The 22,264-nt window shown below is 55.6% G+C and overlaps 1 long non-coding RNA gene across 2 annotated transcripts in view; it reads right to left on the bottom strand.

The window, feature by feature from the left end:
- Positions 1–2,862: 2,862 nt before the first annotated feature.
- The window catches only part of LOC113843889 (uncharacterized), a 45,472-nt gene continuing 26,070 nt past the window's right edge, over positions 2,863–22,264 (bottom strand). For both annotated transcript variants that reach the window (XR_011809757.1, XR_011809756.1), the window contains exon 3: positions 2,863–7,061. This is a non-coding gene — a long non-coding RNA (uncharacterized lncRNA). The remainder of the gene's footprint in view (positions 7,062–22,264) is intronic.

Genomic DNA, 22,264 nt, shown 5'->3' with positions numbered 1-22,264 from the left:
GGAAATAGAGGAACTATTGATAGAAAATACAAAATTGTTTTGACACTAAGTGATTATTGAATTCAGTGCTTGGCATATTAGCTCACACTTAGAACTTATGAAAGCCATTAGAGAAAGGAGGTTTCGTTGGCTTCAGCTGTTCTGCCTGATCTCTGTCTTGCTCTGTCACCTACTGAGTCATGGTCATACCCGTAGCCATGGATAACTGGCATTTAAAGGATAGCAAGGTCAGTTGTATAATTGTATTTTTCTTACTTAGGCACTTTAATTAGGTACATATTCACATTTATTCTGCATGATAGTTTTCTAGTGCTAATTATCAGAAGTTTTACTAGATATTAAACTAAACATTTTACTTTTTAATGTCCCGTAATACCTATATATGGATCCAATGATAGAGCATGCAGACCACTAAAATGTCTGTTATTACAGATGCTATCACTGTCCCTTTCACACATTTAACATTCTGTCCATTGCAGTACTTAGATTTCATTTATTTGCATTGCTTTCAAAATGTATCAGGCAATATCCTCTAATAGTATCTTTTGAATTACATTATGCAATCTGACCTTTCGGAACAGAACATCTTTCCTCTTTGCTCTTGTATTGAAGAACATTGAAGAAATATTGTTTCTCCTACAGACAGGATGCTGTTGATTCAGTTGAACTAGACATGGTGAAATTCCATCTGAAATCCTGTATACCTACTTCTGATCTCCCATATTGAAGATGAATTTAGACCAGGAGTAGAATAGCGAAGATAAAGGCTGCTGTGATTATTAAGGGAACTAAAATCCTATTATAAAACTAACCAACAAACTTTGAAAGGTTCTGTAATGGCTAACAACACACATACGCAAACGTACAGGTATAAAAATGTTTATATAAGAGGGCTCGGCACTATATTCTAGAGAGAATGAGAGAAAAAGAAATGGATATTAATCCATCTATTCTTGAAACTGAATTCTTAATAGTGGTGAGGGAAGCAGCCAAACTAGTTTCAGGTGATACCCCAATGAACACATGCCTATACCAGTAGCGATAAGGCAGTTTTGCATTTGCTACCACCCTGCAAGACCAACTCAGAGCAAAATGGCTTGAGATATTTTCATCATCAGGACAGCTCCAACTATCCATATACAATTGCTCCAGTGCTTGAACTTCTGGCCCATTCAGTAACTTCTCAGTTCCACACAAAACTCGTTGGATTTCTCAGACCTTCAGGACTGCTACTCAAGGCTTTTTGCTCTGCTCCCCCTAAGGGAAGATTAGTTTCATCCCCACACAGGCAGTGAAGGACAAAATGCATCAGGGAGATGAAGCAAAGCCATGTCATGCGGTGCTATTGCTGAGAAAGCCCAAACTCCAAGTGAAAGTAGTAAGTTCTGTCAGCCTAGACCTTATCTATGGCCTCAGCCAGATTTTGTTTTATTTACCTTTCAGCTCCTGTAATGTTGCCATGTACTGACAAGCAATTGTATTTCACTCTTCAGATGCTTGTACTTGAAGGGGAGCAATACAGTTTTTGACAGTCTGCTCTGTGTAACTCAAACTTTGCTATTGTTGCCAGAAAGCACAGCATGTTTTTTATGACAAAAGTTAAATAAAGCTTTACAAAGTAAACAGAATGTAATATGGATTTTTATTACTTTTTTATAATAAGTCAATTTCTCTCTCCTTGGTATTTTTCCCATTACTTCATGCTGGTGCTCTGACAGTATCCAAAGGCCAGTCAGAATTAAGACAAAATCAGGTACCTGTGCATTTCAAATGGCTTGGGAAACATAATCCCTTCCCCAAAGGGCTCCTCTGATTCATGCTGCATGCTTATTTTGGACAGACAGGACTGATAAAGCATAATAGACAAAACACGTCAGAAATACCAAACAACTGTATCAAAGATGCTCTGACTTCATGGAAAAAAAGTGTCAAACATCCCTCACGCTCCATTCTGACCCTCAGTTACTACTACCTCTCAACATGTCAAATATCAGCGCCTCAAAATTGTCTCCCTGGTACCAGCAGTGCTGTATAGAACAGGCAGATTGCATGGGGAGGTATTGCCAGTGATCCATTCCACACACAGTTTAAAAGCTGATACAGTCCTGGCTCAGCAACTTGTGCCCTCTACTTCTGCACCCTTACACATCCCCACATGGGGGTAAAAATGCTTTCAGCTCTGAGCTCCCAGACATGCTGCCACTCACACCAAACTACTGAAATCACTGACGGAGAGATTCAGTTTAAGACTTGTAAAGACAGGTATGAAGACAATTGAAATAGTTGTCTAAGCATAGGCAACTACTTATGTAGTTGATGGTATTTAGAGAACTTTTCAGCTGACTGATGACCATAGCTACATCTACAGTGCTAAATTAAATGTGCCTGGGATTGTTCTCTGCCACCGATGCCAGCCAGCACAGAAACCCCATGTTCATCTTATAAAAATTATCCCACTGTCCAAAGCAGCATGGCATTATGCAACCGGCCTCTTGAAGATGGGCTCTGGCCAACCTTAATTGCTAAATTGGGAGCAGAAATTTTCCAGCAGTGAGTTAACCCTGGCCAAAAGTGTGACAGGAAAAGCAAAGATGACTCACAGTGTCTGAGAATATTTCCTGCTATTGATGAACTTCTAGATGTAGCCTAGAGATTTACCTGAACGTGAGCTGAGTCCTCCTCTAAGCCTCAGAGTGAATTAGATGCTTTTTCTGTGACAGGAGCTAAAACACCGCATATTTGCACTACAATTTATTTGTGAGCACCAAAATGAAGTTGATTTAATCTGGACATGAATCTCACTCAGATTGTCACTATGAAGAAACGATTATTTTTTGCCCTACAGGCAACAGAGTATCCAGGTGAAGATTAAATATCTTTAATTGATATTAAAATATCCCAAGTTACAGAGTAATTGTTTTACCCTGTTATTCATATACATATAAGCCTCCAGCAGTTCCAAAAATTATCTGTGAAATTAAAAGCTCTTTTAGAAAAAAAAAATATACCAAATACCATTTTTTCCATCCTGTTAAAACATCAAATATTGAAGATAAAGTGTTTTCCTTTCACTCTGTAGCAGCTATTTAGCATCCATTGTAAAAGAAAGAAAGTGGGACCCTTTGGCAGCTTAAAAAAAATCAAAGATTATATGAAAAATGTCTTTTTCATCATTGCAGTGCTTCTGAGGTATCAAATAGTAAAGAAATCATCTCACCCCCAATGAGTTCAGAAACATGCATTGAAAAATCTAAGCTTTAAGGAAGTGTGAAAATTAAATATTAAAAAACAATTCTTGACACTGGAAGGTCTTTGAAATATGTTAAGCCACACTGGAATTCATAGCAGGAAGCCACATTATTTCTTGACACATGGTCTATTATCTTATTTGACTCAATGAATATTCATTAGAATTTACAGTCTTCTATTATTTATCTCCTTTTATTTTTCCACAAGACCTGAGGGGAAACAAGATCACCTGCTACTTATGTTGATTAAAATCATGAAAGAATTATATACAGTATTGCATTAACTGAGACAAATCATTAAAAATTAAAGGCTGATTGTAGATGAAAGTTGTACAGTTACTACACCTGCCTTTTGTTCTCTTTTAATGGAATGAGTCTCCAAAATACAATTTTAATACAAGTCTGTAGACCAACATTACTGTATCTCCATGTGATGCCGTGTTATGGCAAAAAGAGATACCTGTTTTGTAATGCAATGATTTTCCACTGAAGAGAATTAAATGCTGAAATTTGTCAGCCTTGCTTGGCTTACTGAGCTTTGGCAATCTTGTTGAATGATGCTGAAAAAGAGGTTGTTGTGTTCTGGAAACAACAGCTTCAGCGACTGATAAATGACAGACCAAGCATATAATTAGTGCCTCCTCAGACTTCCCAGTTTTTATCATGATGCATGGCAAATACCACTTGGGATGACTTCAGAGGTTTGTTATTCAGAGAATTTCCTAATGACCTATCATTTGTGTGCATGCTTTCCTGACTAGCTAAGGATCAGTATGCCTGAGGAGAAAAAATGATAGGAGCTGTGGCTCAAGGAGAAAAAGCTTTTGGCCTGAAGCTGTGGTAAGAGTTTTATTTGAATGTCATACATATGAATGCAAAAAAAAAAAAAAAAAAAGACATACAGCCTGATTATGCCAGCACACTCAACAGTAACTGGAGGCAAGGAGTCCTTCAGGTATATAGAGAATAATAAATCACCTTTCACAGTGTTTGTCAAAGGAGTAAAAAGAGCCATGTCTCAATTCACCCATTTTTTTTTTTAATAATAACATAAGGTTTTATGCCAATACTCTGGTAATTTTATATATGGCATCCATTGACAATATGCAAAATTAAAGTTCCAGCTCCTAAAAGATGTTCATTTATTTTTGTCCATAGGAATGTCCTCAAACTACCACCAAACTCTCACTGAAAATGAAAGAAATTGTATTATTTTTGGTATTATGGTATTCAAATGCACCTCTCTAGTAGTAATTGCTATTGCAAAAGCATTTATGAGGTGAAGAGAGGTAACATAGCAGCATCTTGCAAGGGAACAGATTTTAATTCCTTCATATGCCACAGCTAGAGGATGGTATCCAGGATGGTATCCAGCATAATTTCAGCCTGGAGAAAAGGAGACTCAGGGGCGACCTTATTGCTCTCTACAGGTACCTTAAAGGAGGCTGTAGCGAGGTGGGGGTTGGTCTGTTCTCCCACGTGCCTGGTGACAGGATGAGGGAGAATGGGCTAAAGTTGCACCAGGGTAGGTTTAGGTTAGATATCAGGAAGAACTTCTTTACCGAAAGGGTTGTTAGAACATTGGAACAGGCTGCTCAGGGAAGTGGTGGAGTCACCATCCCTGGGTGTCTTTAAAAGACATTTAGATGTAGAGCTCAGTGATATGGTTTAGTGGAGGACTGGTTAGTGTTAGGTCAGAGGTTGGACTCGATGATCTTGGAGGTCTCTTCCAACCTAGATAGTTCTGTGTTTCTGTTGCAGTCTCCCAGCTCAGAGCCAGCCACCTATTAGTCTGGCGCAAGGGATTTGTGTGTTCCTTGCACTAGCTGTTCCTTCACCTCCTCTTCACATACAAGGACACGCATCTCTTTCACGCTCCTTCAGGAGTAAACAAGCCAGGAGAGATTAAAGCCTCTTTCTTCAGGTCAGTAAGATCCCTGCCTTTGGTTTCAGTGAGAATTCAGGCCCTAAAAACTCAAGTGTCTTCTGGACGGTGTTTCTTCTGGTAGGATGATTTCATTTCTCTTTTGAAGGCTTACGGGGATGTAGTAGCAAAAGCAAAGGCATAAAACGGTACCTGAGGCACAGGCTACTTTTCAGCCTGCAGCAGACTACAGGTATGATATCATCCTTTGATATCATACCTATATCATGTTATCATATGAAGAAACGTAGAAAACTGCCTGTTGCTTCTCGGGTTTAAAGTTTTCCCTTAAAAGGTGTATGCAAAGGTGTAATCAGCTGTCTGAGTACAATTCTCACGTATACATGAGCATTTTCCTCTCCCCTTCCCAACTTGGAGTGCAACACTTTTCATCATACTGTTATAAATAAATCTCATAAAGCTAAGTTGACTTGGAATTTATGGGGTTAATAGAAGGCAAGTAAAGAGCGCTGGGTGCGCGGGGAGTCTGGGCTCCTCCAACACGCACACACGTTACATCAGGCGGCAGCTTTTTCTGCTCCTAGGCTAATACACGTTCATTACTACTTCTAGAAAAGGCAGTGTTATTATAATTAGTTCCTGGATTCCGAACCCTCCCACTGGCACATGCATATCAGTCCCCGGTGGTCCCTCTGGGGGTCTCTCGTGCTGAAGGCTCATAGTCTTCCTCCCAGGCTTTGTCCTTGTCCTTCTCCTTTGTCCATCTTGGCTGGATATCAGGTTTGCCTCTAACTCTATACAAAAAAGAGAGAGAAGCACGCCTTTCTACTCTGTCAGCTACTGGCAGACCTACAGAGAAAAAAAAAAAAGTTGTTAATTAAAAAGAAGTGTTGTTTTAAGGCATTTCACCAAATATGTTAATATTTGGTAGAAACCAGACAACAAATGAAAGGGAAGAAGAAACAGTAGAAGGTACTTGCATGACCTTAATTTACACGGCAATGGACAACAACGACAACCTGCAATGATTTACAAGTGCCTTACACCATTCACCCTTGAGACAGAAAACTGGGATTCCCATATGATGTAAGGGGAGTGCAATCCCTCTCAAAATACAAGCGCCTGGGGGACGCTACTGAGTACTGAAAATGTTAAGGCTAGGCAGCACCGAACTCAACAGAGAAGGGAGGCCGAGTCTCCCTGGCTGTTCATGTAACAGACAAGAGCCTCAGCATTTAGCCCTAAGCAACGATTCGTAGTGCCAGGCGGGGAACTAGTTCTTCTTAAGCCAGGGACCATTTCAGCATCTTTAAAGCTACAGAAAGGCTTGAAGGCTCTGTGGAATCATGTTCCTGGCACAAAAATCTGGGGACCAGGACTGGGCAAGTGGGGCGCAAGTGTGCTGGGGAGCAAGCTCTCTGGGCTGATTACCAGGGCTTTAAACTAGGTTTGACGGGGGAAGGGAGGGGAGCTAAAGGTGACAGAGAAGGGCTGGGCGAAGTCCTCACTACTGTTATAAATGGCTCAGTCTTCAAAATAGGACTATAATCAAAGTTTACAATTTATTAAAGGAATAGAGGTAAGCAAACAGTGCTGGGTGCGCTGGGAATCTCTGCTCCACCAAGACGCACACCAGTTACATCAAGCAGCTGATTTTTATGCTCCTAGGCTAACACATATTCATTACTGCTTCTAAAAAAAATAAAAACAGGGTTATTATAATTAGTTTCCAGAATCCAAACCCTCCTACTGGAGCATGCGTAACAGTCTCCGGTGGTCCCTCTGGGGGTCTCTCATGCTGAAGGCTCATAGTCTTCCTCCCTCTGGTCCTTCTCCTTTGTCCAGCTTGGCTGTAAGAGACTTGTGCAGCATCCCCTGCAAGCTTTGTCTTTTAGTCATTCTTCAGCTTTCCCCGTCTCCTTAGTCTCCTGGCCAGATACCAGAGACTTGCATAGTGTCCCATGCAATAGTCATAATAGTTAGCAGCTATTCTGAACCCCCCCAGATATCAGAGACTTCAAGTAAATGCCTACAAATACATTTCCCTTCAAGCTCTTTATTGACACAAATTGCTAAAACATTCCTTTGCAAGGTACAAGAACTACATACATGTACATTAACCACTCTGTCTTTCTTAGACTTGTGCTTATAGAAGGGTCTGTAGGACAGAAGGTCACATTCATCATACCATTCAGCCCTAGCATTGTTCTAGAGGACTAAAGGGGCCCTGGAGGACTAAAGGGGCCCTGGAGGACTAAAGGGGCCCTGGAGGACTAAAGGGGCCCTGGAGGACTAAAGGGGCCCTGGAGGACTAAAGGGGCCCTGGAGGACTAAAGGGGCCCTGGAGGACTAAAGGGGCCCTGGAGGACTAAAGGGGCCCTGGAGGACTAAAGGGGCCCTGGAGGACTAAAGGGGCCCTGGAGGACTAAAGGGGCCCTGGAGGACTAAAGGGGCCCTGGAGGACTAAAGGGGCCCTGGAGGACTAAAGGGGCCCTGGAGGACTAAAGGGGCCCTGGAGGACTAAAGGGGCCCTGGAGGACTAAAGGGGCCCTGGAGGACTAAAGGGGCCCTGGAGGACTAAAGGGGCCCTGGAGGACTAAAGGGGCCCTGGAGGACTAAAGGGGCCCTGGAGGACTAAAGGGGCCCTGGAGGACTAAAGGGGCCCTGGAGGACTAAAGGGGCCCTGGAGGACTAAAGGGGCCCTGGAGGACTAAAGGGGCCCTGGAGGACTAAAGGGGCCCTGGAGGACTAAAGGGGCCCTGGAGGACTAAAGGGGCCCTGGAGGACTAAAGGGGCCCTGGAGGACTAAAGGGGCCCTGGAGGACTAAAGGGGCCCTGGAGGACTAAAGGGGCCCTGGAGGACTAAAGGGGCCCTGGAGGACTAAAGGGGCCCTGGAGGACTAAAGGGGCCCTGGAGGACTAAAGGGGCCCTGGAGGACTAAAGGGGCCCTGGAGGACTAAAGGGGCCCTGGAGGACTAAAGGGGCCCTGGAGGACTAAAGGGGCCCTGGAGGACTAAAGGGGCCCTGGAGGACTAAAGGGGCCCTGGAGGACTAAAGGGGCCCTGGAGGACTAAAGGGGCCCTGGAGGACTAAAGGGGCCCTGGAGGACTAAAGGGGCCCTGGAGGACTAAAGGGGCCCTGGAGGACTAAAGGGGCCCTGGAGGACTAAAGGGGCCCTGGAGGACTAAAGGGGCCCTGGAGGACTAAAGGGGCCCTGGAGGACTAAAGGGGCCCTGGAGGACTAAAGGGGCCCTGGAGGACTAAAGGGGCCCTGGAGGACTAAAGGGGCCCTGGAGGACTAAAGGGGCCCTGGAGGACTAAAGGGGCCCTGGAGGACTAAAGGGGCCCTGGAGGACTAAAGGGGCCCTGGAGGACTAAAGGGGCCCTGGAGGACTAAAGGGGCCCTGGAGGACTAAAGGGGCCCTGGAGGACTAAAGGGGCCCTGGAGGACTAAAGGGGCCCTGGAGGACTAAAGGGGCCCTGGAGGACTAAAGGGGCCCTGGAGGACTAAAGGGGCCCTGGAGGACTAAAGGGGCCCTGGAGGACTAAAGGGGCCCTGGAGGACTAAAGGGGCCCTGGAGGACTAAAGGGGCCCTGGAGGACTAAAGGGGCCCTGGAGGACTAAAGGGGCCCTGGAGGACTAAAGGGGCCCTGGAGGACTAAAGGGGCCCTGGAGGACTAAAGGGGCCCTGGAGGACTAAAGGGGCCCTGGAGGACTAAAGGGGCCCTGGAGGACTAAAGGGGCCCTGGAGGACTAAAGGGGCCCTGGAGGACTAAAGGGGCCCTGGAGGACTAAAGGGGCCCTGGAGGACTAAAGGGGCCCTGGAGGACTAAAGGGGCCCTGGAGGACTAAAGGGGCCCTGGAGGACTAAAGGGGCCCTGGAGGACTAAAGGGGCCCTGGAGGACTAAAGGGGCCCTGGAGGACTAAAGGGGCCCTGGAGGACTAAAGGGGCCCTGGAGGACTAAAGGGGCCCTGGAGGACTAAAGGGGCCCTGGAGGACTAAAGGGGCCCTGGAGGACTAAAGGGGCCCTGGAGGACTAAAGGGGCCCTGGAGGACTAAAGGGGCCCTGGAGGACTAAAGGGGCCCTGGAGGACTAAAGGGGCCCTGGAGGACTAAAGGGGCCCTGGAGGACTAAAGGGGCCCTGGAGGACTAAAGGGGCCCTGGAGGACTAAAGGGGCCCTGGAGGACTAAAGGGGCCCTGGAGGACTAAAGGGGCCCTGGAGGACTAAAGGGGCCCTGGAGGACTAAAGGGGCCCTGGAGGACTAAAGGGGCCCTGGAGGACTAAAGGGGCCCTGGAGGACTAAAGGGGCCCTGGAGGACTAAAGGGGCCCTGGAGGACTAAAGGGGCCCTGGAGGACTAAAGGGGCCCTGGAGGACTAAAGGGGCCCTGGAGGACTAAAGGGGCCCTGGAGGACTAAAGGGGCCCTGGAGGACTAAAGGGGCCCTGGAGGACTAAAGGGGCCCTGGAGGACTAAAGGGGCCCTGGAGGACTAAAGGGGCCCTGGAGGACTAAAGGGGCCCTGGAGGACTAAAGGGGCCCTGGAGGACTAAAGGGGCCCTGGAGGACTAAAGGGGCCCTGGAGGACTAAAGGGGCCCTGGAGGACTAAAGGGGCCCTGGAGGACTAAAGGGGCCCTGGAGGACTAAAGGGGCCCTGGAGGACTAAAGGGGCCCTGGAGGACTAAAGGGGCCCTGGAGGACTAAAGGGGCCCTGGAGGACTAAAGGGGCCCTGGAGGACTAAAGGGGCCCTGGAGGACTAAAGGGGCCCTGGAGGACTAAAGGGGCCCTGGAGGACTAAAGGGGCCCTGGAGGACTAAAGGGGCCCTGGAGGACTAAAGGGGCCCTGGAGGACTAAAGGGGCCCTGGAGGACTAAAGGGGCCCTGGAGGACTAAAGGGGCCCTGGAGGACTAAAGGGGCCCTGGAGGACTAAAGGGGCCCTGGAGGACTAAAGGGGCCCTGGAGGACTAAAGGGGCCCTGGAGGACTAAAGGGGCCCTGGAGGACTAAAGGGGCCCTGGAGGACTAAAGGGGCCCTGGAGGACTAAAGGGGCCCTGGAGGACTAAAGGGGCCCTGGAGGACTAAAGGGGCCCTGGAGGACTAAAGGGGCCCTGGAGGACTAAAGGGGCCCTGGAGGACTAAAGGGGCCCTGGAGGACTAAAGGGGCCCTGGAGGACTAAAGGGGCCCTGGAGGACTAAAGGGGCCCTGGAGGACTAAAGGGGCCCTGGAGGACTAAAGGGGCCCTGGAGGACTAAAGGGGCCCTGGAGGACTAAAGGGGCCCTGGAGGACTAAAGGGGCCCTGGAGGACTAAAGGGGCCCTGGAGGACTAAAGGGGCCCTGGAGGACTAAAGGGGCCCTGGAGGACTAAAGGGGCCCTGGAGGACTAAAGGGGCCCTGGAGGACTAAAGGGGCCCTGGAGGACTAAAGGGGCCCTGGAGGACTAAAGGGGCCCTGGAGGACTAAAGGGGCCCTGGAGGACTAAAGGGGCCCTGGAGGACTAAAGGGGCCCTGGAGGACTAAAGGGGCCCTGGAGGACTAAAGGGGCCCTGGAGGACTAAAGGGGCCCTGGAGGACTAAAGGGGCCCTGGAGGACTAAAGGGGCCCTGGAGGACTAAAGGGGCCCTGGAGGACTAAAGGGGCCCTGGAGGACTAAAGGGGCCCTGGAGGACTAAAGGGGCCCTGGAGGACTAAAGGGGCCCTGGAGGACTAAAGGGGCCCTGGAGGACTAAAGGGGCCCTGGAGGACTAAAGGGGCCCTGGAGGACTAAAGGGGCCCTGGAGGACTAAAGGGGCCCTGGAGGACTAAAGGGGCCCTGGAGGACTAAAGGGGCCCTGGAGGACTAAAGGGGCCCTGGAGGACTAAAGGGGCCCTGGAGGACTAAAGGGGCCCTGGAGGACTAAAGGGGCCCTGGAGGACTAAAGGGGCCCTGGAGGACTAAAGGGGCCCTGGAGGACTAAAGGGGCCCTGGAGGACTAAAGGGGCCCTGGAGGACTAAAGGGGCCCTGGAGGACTAAAGGGGCCCTGGAGGACTAAAGGGGCCCTGGAGGACTAAAGGGGCCCTGGAGGACTAAAGGGGCCCTGGAGGACTAAAGGGGCCCTGGAGGACTAAAGGGGCCCTGGAGGACTAAAGGGGCCCTGGAGGACTAAAGGGGCCCTGGAGGACTAAAGGGGCCCTGGAGGACTAAAGGGGCCCTGGAGGACTAAAGGGGCCCTGGAGGACTAAAGGGGCCCTGGAGGACTAAAGGGGCCCTGGAGGACTAAAGGGGCCCTGGAGGACTAAAGGGGCCCTGGAGGACTAAAGGGGCCCTGGAGGACTAAAGGGGCCCTGGAGGACTAAAGGGGCCCTGGAGGACTAAAGGGGCCCTGGAGGACTAAAGGGGCCCTGGAGGACTAAAGGGGCCCTGGAGGACTAAAGGGGCCCTGGAGGACTAAAGGGGCCCTGGAGGACTAAAGGGGCCCTGGAGGACTAAAGGGGCCCTGGAGGACTAAAGGGGCCCTGGAGGACTAAAGGGGCCCTGGAGGACTAAAGGGGCCCTGGAGGACTAAAGGGGCCCTGGAGGACTAAAGGGGCCCTGGAGGACTAAAGGGGCCCTGGAGGACTAAAGGGGCCCTGGAGGACTAAAGGGGCCCTGGAGGACTAAAGGGGCCCTGGAGGACTAAAGGGGCCCTGGAGGACTAAAGGGGCCCTGGAGGACTAAAGGGGCCCTGGAGGACTAAAGGGGCCCTGGAGGACTAAAGGGGCCCTGGAGGACTAAAGGGGCCCTGGAGGACTAAAGGGGCCCTGGAGGACTAAAGGGGCCCTGGAGGACTAAAGGGGCCCTGGAGGACTAAAGGGGCCCTGGAGGACTAAAGGGGCCCTGGAGGACTAAAGGGGCCCTGGAGGACTAAAGGGGCCCTGGAGGACTAAAGGGGCCCTGGAGGACTAAAGGGGCCCTGGAGGACTAAAGGGGCCCTGGAGGACTAAAGGGGCCCTGGAGGACTAAAGGGGCCCTGGAGGACTAAAGGGGCCCTGGAGGACTAAAGGGGCCCTGGAGGACTAAAGGGGCCCTGGAGGACTAAAGGGGCCCTGGAGGACTAAAGGGGCCCTGGAGGACTAAAGGGGCCCTGGAGGACTAAAGGGGCCCTGGAGGACTAAAGGGGCCCTGGAGGACTAAAGGGGCCCTGGAGGACTAAAGGGGCCCTGGAGGACTAAAGGGGCCCTGGAGGACTAAAGGGGCCCTGGAGGACTAAAGGGGCCCTGGAGGACTAAAGGGGCCCTGGAGGACTAAAGGGGCCCTGGAGGACTAAAGGGGCCCTGGAGGACTAAAGGGGCCCTGGAGGACTAAAGGGGCCCTGGAGGACTAAAGGGGCCCTGGAGGACTAAAGGGGCCCTGGAGGACTAAAGGGGCCCTGGAGGACTAAAGGGGCCCTGGAGGACTAAAGGGGCCCTGGAGGACTAAAGGGGCCCTGGAGGACTAAAGGGGCCCTGGAGGACTAAAGGGGCCCTGGAGGACTAAAGGGGCCCTGGAGGACTAAAGGGGCCCTGGAGGACTAAAGGGGCCCTGGAGGACTAAAGGGGCCCTGGAGGACTAAAGGGGCCCTGGAGGACTAAAGGGGCCCTGGAGGACTAAAGGGGCCCTGGAGGACTAAAGGGGCCCTGGAGGACTAAAGGGGCCCTGGAGGACTAAAGGGGCCCTGGAGGACTAAAGGGGCCCTGGAGGACTAAAGGGGCCCTGGAGGACTAAAGGGGCCCTGGAGGACTAAAGGGGCCCTGGAGGACTAAAGGGGCCCTGGAGGACTAAAGGGGCCCTGGAGGACTAAAGGGGCCCTGGAGGACTAAAGGGGCCCTGGAGGACTAAAGGGGCCCTGGAGGACTAAAGGGGCCCTGGAGGACTAAAGGGGCCCTGGAGGACTAAAGGGGCCCTGGAGGACTAAAGGGGCCCTGGAGGACTAAAGGGGCCCTGGAGGACTAAAGGGGCCCTGGAGGACTAAAGGGGCCCTGGAGGACTAAAGGGGCCCTGGAGGACTAAAGGGGCCCTGGAGGACTAAAGGGGCCCTGGAGGACTAAAGGGGCCCTGGAGGACTAAAGGGGCCCTGGAGGACTAAAGGGGCCCTGGAGGACTAAAGGGGCCCTGGAGGACTAAAGGGGCCCTGGAGGACTAAAGGGGCCCTGGAGGACTAAAGGGGCCCTGGAGGACTAAAGGGGCCCTGGAGGACTAAAGGGGCCCTGGAGGACTAAAGGGGCCCTGGAGGACTAAAGGGGCCCTGGAGGACTAAAGGGGCCCTGGAGGACTAAAGGGGCCCTGGAGGACTAAAGGGGCCCTGGAGGACTAAAGGGGCCCTGGAGGACTAAAGGGGCCCTGGAGGACTAAAGGGGCCCTGGAGGACTAAAGGGGCCCTGGAGGACTAAAGGGGCCCTGGAGGACTAAAGGGGCCCTGGAGGACTAAAGGGGCCCTGGAGGACTAAAGGGGCCCTGGAGGACTAAAGGGGCCCTGGAGGACTAAAGGGGCCCTGGAGGACTAAAGGGGCCCTGGAGGACTAAAGGGGCCCTGGAGGACTAAAGGGGCCCTGGAGGACTAAAGGGGCCCTGGAGGACTAAAGGGGCCCTGGAGGACTAAAGGGGCCCTGGAGGACTAAAGGGGCCCTGGAGGACTAAAGGGGCCCTGGAGGACTAAAGGGGCCCTGGAGGACTAAAGGGGCCCTGGAGGACTAAAGGGGCCCTGGAGGACTAAAGGGGCCCTGGAGGACTAAAGGGGCCCTGGAGGACTAAAGGGGCCCTGGAGGACTAAAGGGGCCCTGGAGGACTAAAGGGGCCCTGGAGGACTAAAGGGGCCCTGGAGGACTAAAGGGGCCCTGGAGGACTAAAGGGGCCCTGGAGGACTAAAGGGGCCCTGGAGGACTAAAGGGGCCCTGGAGGACTAAAGGGGCCCTGGAGGACTAAAGGGGCCCTGGAGGACTAAAGGGGCCCTGGAGGACTAAAGGGGCCCTGGAGGACTAAAGGGGCCCTGGAGGACTAAAGGGGCCCTGGAGGACTAAAGGGGCCCTGGAGGACTAAAGGGGCCCTGGAGGACTAAAGGGGCCCTGGAGGACTAAAGGGGCCCTGGAGGACTAAAGGGGCCCTGGAGGACTAAAGGGGCCCTGGAGGACTAAAGGGGCCCTGGAGGACTAAAGGGGCCCTGGAGGACTAAAGGGGCCCTGGAGGACTAAAGGGGCCCTGGAGGACTAAAGGGGCCCTGGAGGACTAAAGGGGCCCTGGAGGACTAAAGGGGCCCTGGAGGACTAAAGGGGCCCTGGAGGACTAAAGGGGCCCTGGAGGACTAAAGGGGCCCTGGAGGACTAAAGGGGCCCTGGAGGACTAAAGGGGCCCTGGAGGACTAAAGGGGCCCTGGAGGACTAAAGGGGCCCTGGAGGACTAAAGGGGCCCTGGAGGACTAAAGGGGCCCTGGAGGACTAAAGGGGCCCTGGAGGACTAAAGGGGCCCTGGAGGACTAAAGGGGCCCTGGAGGACTAAAGGGGCCCTGGAGGACTAAAGGGGCCCTGGAGGACTAAAGGGGCCCTGGAGGACTAAAGGGGCCCTGGAGGACTAAAGGGGCCCTGGAGGACTAAAGGGGCCCTGGAGGACTAAAGGGGCCCTGGAGGACTAAAGGGGCCCTGGAGGACTAAAGGGGCCCTGGAGGACTAAAGGGGCCCTGGAGGACTAAAGGGGCCCTGGAGGACTAAAGGGGCCCTGGAGGACTAAAGGGGCCCTGGAGGACTAAAGGGGCCCTGGAGGACTAAAGGGGCCCTGGAGGACTAAAGGGGCCCTGGAGGACTAAAGGGGCCCTGGAGGACTAAAGGGGCCCTGGAGGACTAAAGGGGCCCTGGAGGACTAAAGGGGCCCTGGAGGACTAAAGGGGCCCTGGAGGACTAAAGGGGCCCTGGAGGACTAAAGGGGCCCTGGAGGACTAAAGGGGCCCTGGAGGACTAAAGGGGCCCTGGAGGACTAAAGGGGCCCTGGAGGACTAAAGGGGCCCTGGAGGACTAAAGGGGCCCTGGAGGACTAAAGGGGCCCTGGAGGACTAAAGGGGCCCTGGAGGACTAAAGGGGCCCTGGAGGACTAAAGGGGCCCTGGAGGACTAAAGGGGCCCTGGAGGACTAAAGGGGCCCTGGAGGACTAAAGGGGCCCTGGAGGACTAAAGGGGCCCTGGAGGACTAAAGGGGCCCTGGAGGACTAAAGGGGCCCTGGAGGACTAAAGGGGCCCTGGAGGACTAAAGGGGCCCTGGAGGACTAAAGGGGCCCTGGAGGACTAAAGGGGCCCTGGAGGACTAAAGGGGCCCTGGAGGACTAAAGGGGCCCTGGAGGACTAAAGGGGCCCTGGAGGACTAAAGGGGCCCTGGAGGACTAAAGGGGCCCTGGAGGACTAAAGGGGCCCTGGAGGACTAAAGGGGCCCTGGAGGACTAAAGGGGCCCTGGAGGACTAAAGGGGCCCTGGAGGACTAAAGGGGCCCTGGAGGACTAAAGGGGCCCTGGAGGACTAAAGGGGCCCTGGAGGACTAAAGGGGCCCTGGAGGACTAAAGGGGCCCTGGAGGACTAAAGGGGCCCTGGAGGACTAAAGGGGCCCTGGAGGACTAAAGGGGCCCTGGAGGACTAAAGGGGCCCTGGAGGACTAAAGGGGCCCTGGAGGACTAAAGGGGCCCTGGAGGACTAAAGGGGCCCTGGAGGACTAAAGGGGCCCTGGAGGACTAAAGGGGCCCTGGAGGACTAAAGGGGCCCTGGAGGACTAAAGGGGCCCTGGAGGACTAAAGGGGCCCTGGAGGACTAAAGGGGCCCTGGAGGACTAAAGGGGCCCTGGAGGACTAAAGGGGCCCTGGAGGACTAAAGGGGCCCTGGAGGACTAAAGGGGCCCTGGAGGACTAAAGGGGCCCTGGAGGACTAAAGGGGCCCTGGAGGACTAAAGGGGCCCTGGAGGACTAAAGGGGCCCTGGAGGACTAAAGGGGCCCTGGAGGACTAAAGGGGCCCTGGAGGACTAAAGGGGCCCTGGAGGACTAAAGGGGCCCTGGAGGACTAAAGGGGCCCTGGAGGACTAAAGGGGCCCTGGAGGACTAAAGGGGCCCTGGAGGACTAAAGGGGCCCTGGAGGACTAAAGGGGCCCTGGAGGACTAAAGGGGCCCTGGAGGACTAAAGGGGCCCTGGAGGACTAAAGGGGCCCTGGAGGACTAAAGGGGCCCTGGAGGACTAAAGGGGCCCTGGAGGACTAAAGGGGCCCTGGAGGACTAAAGGGGCCCTGGAGGACTAAAGGGGCCCTGGAGGACTAAAGGGGCCCTGGAGGACTAAAGGGGCCCTGGAGGACTAAAGGGGCCCTGGAGGACTAAAGGGGCCCTGGAGGACTAAAGGGGCCCTGGAGGACTAAAGGGGCCCTGGAGGACTAAAGGGGCCCTGGAGGACTAAAGGGGCCCTGGAGGACTAAAGGGGCCCTGGAGGACTAAAGGGGCCCTGGAGGACTAAAGGGGCCCTGGAGGACTAAAGGGGCCCTGGAGGACTAAAGGGGCCCTGGAGGACTAAAGGGGCCCTGGAGGACTAAAGGGGCCCTGGAGGACTAAAGGGGCCCTGGAGGACTAAAGGGGCCCTGGAGGACTAAAGGGGCCCTGGAGGACTAAAGGGGCCCTGGAGGACTAAAGGGGCCCTGGAGGACTAAAGGGGCCCTGGAGGACTAAAGGGGCCCTGGAGGACTAAAGGGGCCCTGGAGGACTAAAGGGGCCCTGGAGGACTAAAGGGGCCCTGGAGGACTAAAGGGGCCCTGGAGGACTAAAGGGGCCCTGGAGGACTAAAGGGGCCCTGGAGGACTAAAGGGGCCCTGGAGGACTAAAGGGGCCCTGGAGGACTAAAGGGGCCCTGGAGGACTAAAGGGGCCCTGGAGGACTAAAGGGGCCCTGGAGGACTAAAGGGGCCCTGGAGGACTAAAGGGGCCCTGGAGGACTAAAGGGGCCCTGGAGGACTAAAGGGGCCCTGGAGGACTAAAGGGGCCCTGGAGGACTAAAGGGGCCCTGGAGGACTAAAGGGGCCCTGGAGGACTAAAGGGGCCCTGGAGGACTAAAGGGGCCCTGGAGGACTAAAGGGGCCCTGGAGGACTAAAGGGGCCCTGGAGGACTAAAGGGGCCCTGGAGGACTAAAGGGGCCCTGGAGGACTAAAGGGGCCCTGGAGGACTAAAGGGGCCCTGGAGGACTAAAGGGGCCCTGGAGGACTAAAGGGGCCCTGGAGGACTAAAGGGGCCCTGGAGGACTAAAGGGGCCCTGGAGGACTAAAGGGGCCCTGGAGGACTAAAGGGGCCCTGGAGGACTAAAGGGGCCCTGGAGGACTAAAGGGGCCCTGGAGGACTAAAGGGGCCCTGGAGGACTAAAGGGGCCCTGGAGGACTAAAGGGGCCCTGGAGGACTAAAGGGGCCCTGGAGGACTAAAGGGGCCCTGGAGGACTAAAGGGGCCCTGGAGGACTAAAGGGGCCCTGGAGGACTAAAGGGGCCCTGGAGGACTAAAGGGGCCCTGGAGGACTAAAGGGGCCCTGGAGGACTAAAGGGGCCCTGGAGGACTAAAGGGGCCCTGGAGGACTAAAGGGGCCCTGGAGGACTAAAGGGGCCCTGGAGGACTAAAGGGGCCCTGGAGGACTAAAGGGGCCCTGGAGGACTAAAGGGGCCCTGGAGGACTAAAGGGGCCCTGGAGGACTAAAGGGGCCCTGGAGGACTAAAGGGGCCCTGGAGGACTAAAGGGGCCCTGGAGGACTAAAGGGGCCCTGGAGGACTAAAGGGGCCCTGGAGGACTAAAGGGGCCCTGGAGGACTAAAGGGGCCCTGGAGGACTAAAGGGGCCCTGGAGGACTAAAGGGGCCCTGGAGGACTAAAGGGGCCCTGGAGGACTAAAGGGGCCCTGGAGGACTAAAGGGGCCCTGGAGGACTAAAGGGGCCCTGGAGGACTAAAGGGGCCCTGGAGGACTAAAGGGGCCCTGGAGGACTAAAGGGGCCCTGGAGGACTAAAGGGGCCCTGGAGGACTAAAGGGGCCCTGGAGGACTAAAGGGGCCCTGGAGGACTAAAGGGGCCCTGGAGGACTAAAGGGGCCCTGGAGGACTAAAGGGGCCCTGGAGGACTAAAGGGGCCCTGGAGGACTAAAGGGGCCCTGGAGGACTAAAGGGGCCCTGGAGGACTAAAGGGGCCCTGGAGGACTAAAGGGGCCCTGGAGGACTAAAGGGGCCCTGGAGGACTAAAGGGGCCCTGGAGGACTAAAGGGGCCCTGGAGGACTAAAGGGGCCCTGGAGGACTAAAGGGGCCCTGGAGGACTAAAGGGGCCCTGGAGGACTAAAGGGGCCCTGGAGGACTAAAGGGGCCCTGGAGGACTAAAGGGGCCCTGGAGGACTAAAGGGGCCCTGGAGGACTAAAGGGGCCCTGGAGGACTAAAGGGGCCCTGGAGGACTAAAGGGGCCCTGGAGGACTAAAGGGGCCCTGGAGGACTAAAGGGGCCCTGGAGGACTAAAGGGGCCCTGGAGGACTAAAGGGGCCCTGGAGGACTAAAGGGGCCCTGGAGGACTAAAGGGGCCCTGGAGGACTAAAGGGGCCCTGGAGGACTAAAGGGGCCCTGGAGGACTAAAGGGGCCCTGGAGGACTAAAGGGGCCCTGGAGGACTAAAGGGGCCCTGGAGGACTAAAGGGGCCCTGGAGGACTAAAGGGGCCCTGGAGGACTAAAGGGGCCCTGGAGGACTAAAGGGGCCCTGGAGGACTAAAGGGGCCCTGGAGGACTAAAGGGGCCCTGGAGGACTAAAGGGGCCCTGGAGGACTAAAGGGGCCCTGGAGGACTAAAGGGGCCCTGGAGGACTAAAGGGGCCCTGGAGGACTAAAGGGGCCCTGGAGGACTAAAGGGGCCCTGGAGGACTAAAGGGGCCCTGGAGGACTAAAGGGGCCCTGGAGGACTAAAGGGGCCCTGGAGGACTAAAGGGGCCCTGGAGGACTAAAGGGGCCCTGGAGGACTAAAGGGGCCCTGGAGGACTAAAGGGGCCCTGGAGGACTAAAGGGGCCCTGGAGGACTAAAGGGGCCCTGGAGGACTAAAGGGGCCCTGGAGGACTAAAGGGGCCCTGGAGGACTAAAGGGGCCCTGGAGGACTAAAGGGGCCCTGGAGGACTAAAGGGGCCCTGGAGGACTAAAGGGGCCCTGGAGGACTAAAGGGGCCCTGGAGGACTAAAGGGGCCCTGGAGGACTAAAGGGGCCCTGGAGGACTAAAGGGGCCCTGGAGGACTAAAGGGGCCCTGGAGGACTAAAGGGGCCCTGGAGGACTAAAGGGGCCCTGGAGGACTAAAGGGGCCCTGGAGGACTAAAGGGGCCCTGGAGGACTAAAGGGGCCCTGGAGGACTAAAGGGGCCCTGGAGGACTAAAGGGGCCCTGGAGGACTAAAGGGGCCCTGGAGGACTAAAGGGGCCCTGGAGGACTAAAGGGGCCCTGGAGGACTAAAGGGGCCCTGGAGGACTAAAGGGGCCCTGGAGGACTAAAGGGGCCCTGGAGGACTAAAGGGGCCCTGGAGGACTAAAGGGGCCCTGGAGGACTAAAGGGGCCCTGGAGGACTAAAGGGGCCCTGGAGGACTAAAGGGGCCCTGGAGGACTAAAGGGGCCCTGGAGGACTAAAGGGGCCCTGGAGGACTAAAGGGGCCCTGGAGGACTAAAGGGGCCCTGGAGGACTAAAGGGGCCCTGGAGGACTAAAGGGGCCCTGGAGGACTAAAGGGGCCCTGGAGGACTAAAGGGGCCCTGGAGGACTAAAGGGGCCCTGGAGGACTAAAGGGGCCCTGGAGGACTAAAGGGGCCCTGGAGGACTAAAGGGGCCCTGGAGGACTAAAGGGGCCCTGGAGGACTAAAGGGGCCCTGGAGGACTAAAGGGGCCCTGGAGGACTAAAGGGGCCCTGGAGGACTAAAGGGGCCCTGGAGGACTAAAGGGGCCCTGGAGGACTAAAGGGGCCCTGGAGGACTAAAGGGGCCCTGGAGGACTAAAGGGGCCCTGGAGGACTAAAGGGGCCCTGGAGGACTAAAGGGGCCCTGGAGGACTAAAGGGGCCCTGGAGGACTAAAGGGGCCCTGGAGGACTAAAGGGGCCCTGGAGGACTAAAGGGGCCCTGGAGGACTAAAGGGGCCCTGGAGGACTAAAGGGGCCCTGGAGGACTAAAGGGGCCCTGGAGGACTAAAGGGGCCCTGGAGGACTAAAGGGGCCCTGGAGGACTAAAGGGGCCCTGGAGGACTAAAGGGGCCCTGGAGGACTAAAGGGGCCCTGGAGGACTAAAGGGGCCCTGGAGGACTAAAGGGGCCCTGGAGGACTAAAGGGGCCCTGGAGGACTAAAGGGGCCCTGGAGGACTAAAGGGGCCCTGGAGGACTAAAGGGGCCCTGGAGGACTAAAGGGGCCCTGGAGGACTAAAGGGGCCCTGGAGGACTAAAGGGGCCCTGGAGGACTAAAGGGGCCCTGGAGGACTAAAGGGGCCCTGGAGGACTAAAGGGGCCCTGGAGGACTAAAGGGGCCCTGGAGGACTAAAGGGGCCCTGGAGGACTAAAGGGGCCCTGGAGGACTAAAGGGGCCCTGGAGGACTAAAGGGGCCCTGGAGGACTAAAGGGGCCCTGGAGGACTAAAGGGGCCCTGGAGGACTAAAGGGGCCCTGGAGGACTAAAGGGGCCCTGGAGGACTAAAGGGGCCCTGGAGGACTAAAGGGGCCCTGGAGGACTAAAGGGGCCCTGGAGGACTAAAGGGGCCCTGGAGGACTAAAGGGGCCCTGGAGGACTAAAGGGGCCCTGGAGGACTAAAGGGGCCCTGGAGGACTAAAGGGGCCCTGGAGGACTAAAGGGGCCCTGGAGGACAAAGGGCCCTGGAGGACTAAAGGGGCCCTGGAGGACTAAAGGGGCCCTGGAGGACTAAAGGGGCCCTGGAGGACTAAAGGGGCCCTGGAGGACTAAAGGGGCCCTGGAGGACTAAAGGGGCCCTGGAGGACTAAAGGGGCCCTGGAGGACTAAAGGGGCCCTGGAGGACTAAAGGGGCCCTGGAGGACTAAAGGGGCCCTGGAGGACTAAAGGGGCCCTGGAGGACTAAAGGGGCCCTGGAGGACTAAAGGGGCCCTGGAGGACTAAAGGGGCCCTGGAGGACTAAAGGGGCCCTGGAGGACTAAAGGGGCCCTGGAGGACTAAAGGGGCCCTGGAGGACTAAAGGGGCCCTGGAGGACTAAAGGGGCCCTGGAGGACTAAAGGGGCCCTGGAGGACTAAAGGGGCCCTGGAGGACTAAAGGGGCCCTGGAGGACTAAAGGGGCCCTGGAGGACTAAAGGGGCCCTGGAGGACTAAAGGGGCCCTGGAGGACTAAAGGGGCCCTGGAGGACTAAAGGGGCCCTGGAGGACTAAAGGGGCCCTGGAGGACTAAAGGGGCCCTGGAGGACTAAAGGGGCCCTGGAGGACTAAAGGGGCCCTGGAGGACTAAAGGGGCCCTGGAGGACTAAAGGGGCCCTGGAGGACTAAAGGGGCCCTGGAGGACTAAAGGGGCCCTGGAGGACTAAAGGGGCCCTGGAGGACTAAAGGGGCCCTGGAGGACTAAAGGGGCCCTGGAGGACTAAAGGGGCCCTGGAGGACTAAAGGGGCCCTGGAGGACTAAAGGGGCCCTGGAGGACTAAAGGGGCCCTGGAGGACTAAAGGGGCCCTGGAGGACTAAAGGGGCCCTGGAGGACTAAAGGGGCCCTGGAGGACTAAAGGGGCCCTGGAGGACTAAAGGGGCCCTGGAGGACTAAAGGGGCCCTGGAGGACTAAAGGGGCCCTGGAGGACTAAAGGGGCCCTGGAGGACTAAAGGGGCCCTGGAGGACTAAAGGGGCCCTGGAGGACTAAAGGGGCCCTGGAGGACTAAAGGGGCCCTGGAGGACTAAAGGGGCCCTGGAGGACTAAAGGGGCCCTGGAGGACTAAAGGGGCCCTGGAGGACTAAAGGGGCCCTGGAGGACTAAAGGGGCCCTGGAGGACTAAAGGGGCCCTGGAGGACTAAAGGGGCCCTGGAGGACTAAAGGGGCCCTGGAGGACTAAAGGGGCCCTGGAGGACTAAAGGGGCCCTGGAGGACTAAAGGGGCCCTGGAGGACTAAAGGGGCCCTGGAGGACTAAAGGGGCCCTGGAGGACT

Source organism: Anas platyrhynchos, chromosome 5, assembly GCF_047663525.1.
Source record: "Anas platyrhynchos isolate ZD024472 breed Pekin duck chromosome 5, IASCAAS_PekinDuck_T2T, whole genome shotgun sequence".
NCBI lineage: Eukaryota > Metazoa > Chordata > Aves > Anseriformes > Anatidae > Anas > Anas platyrhynchos.
This window is presented reverse-complemented; position numbering and strand designations above follow the sequence as displayed.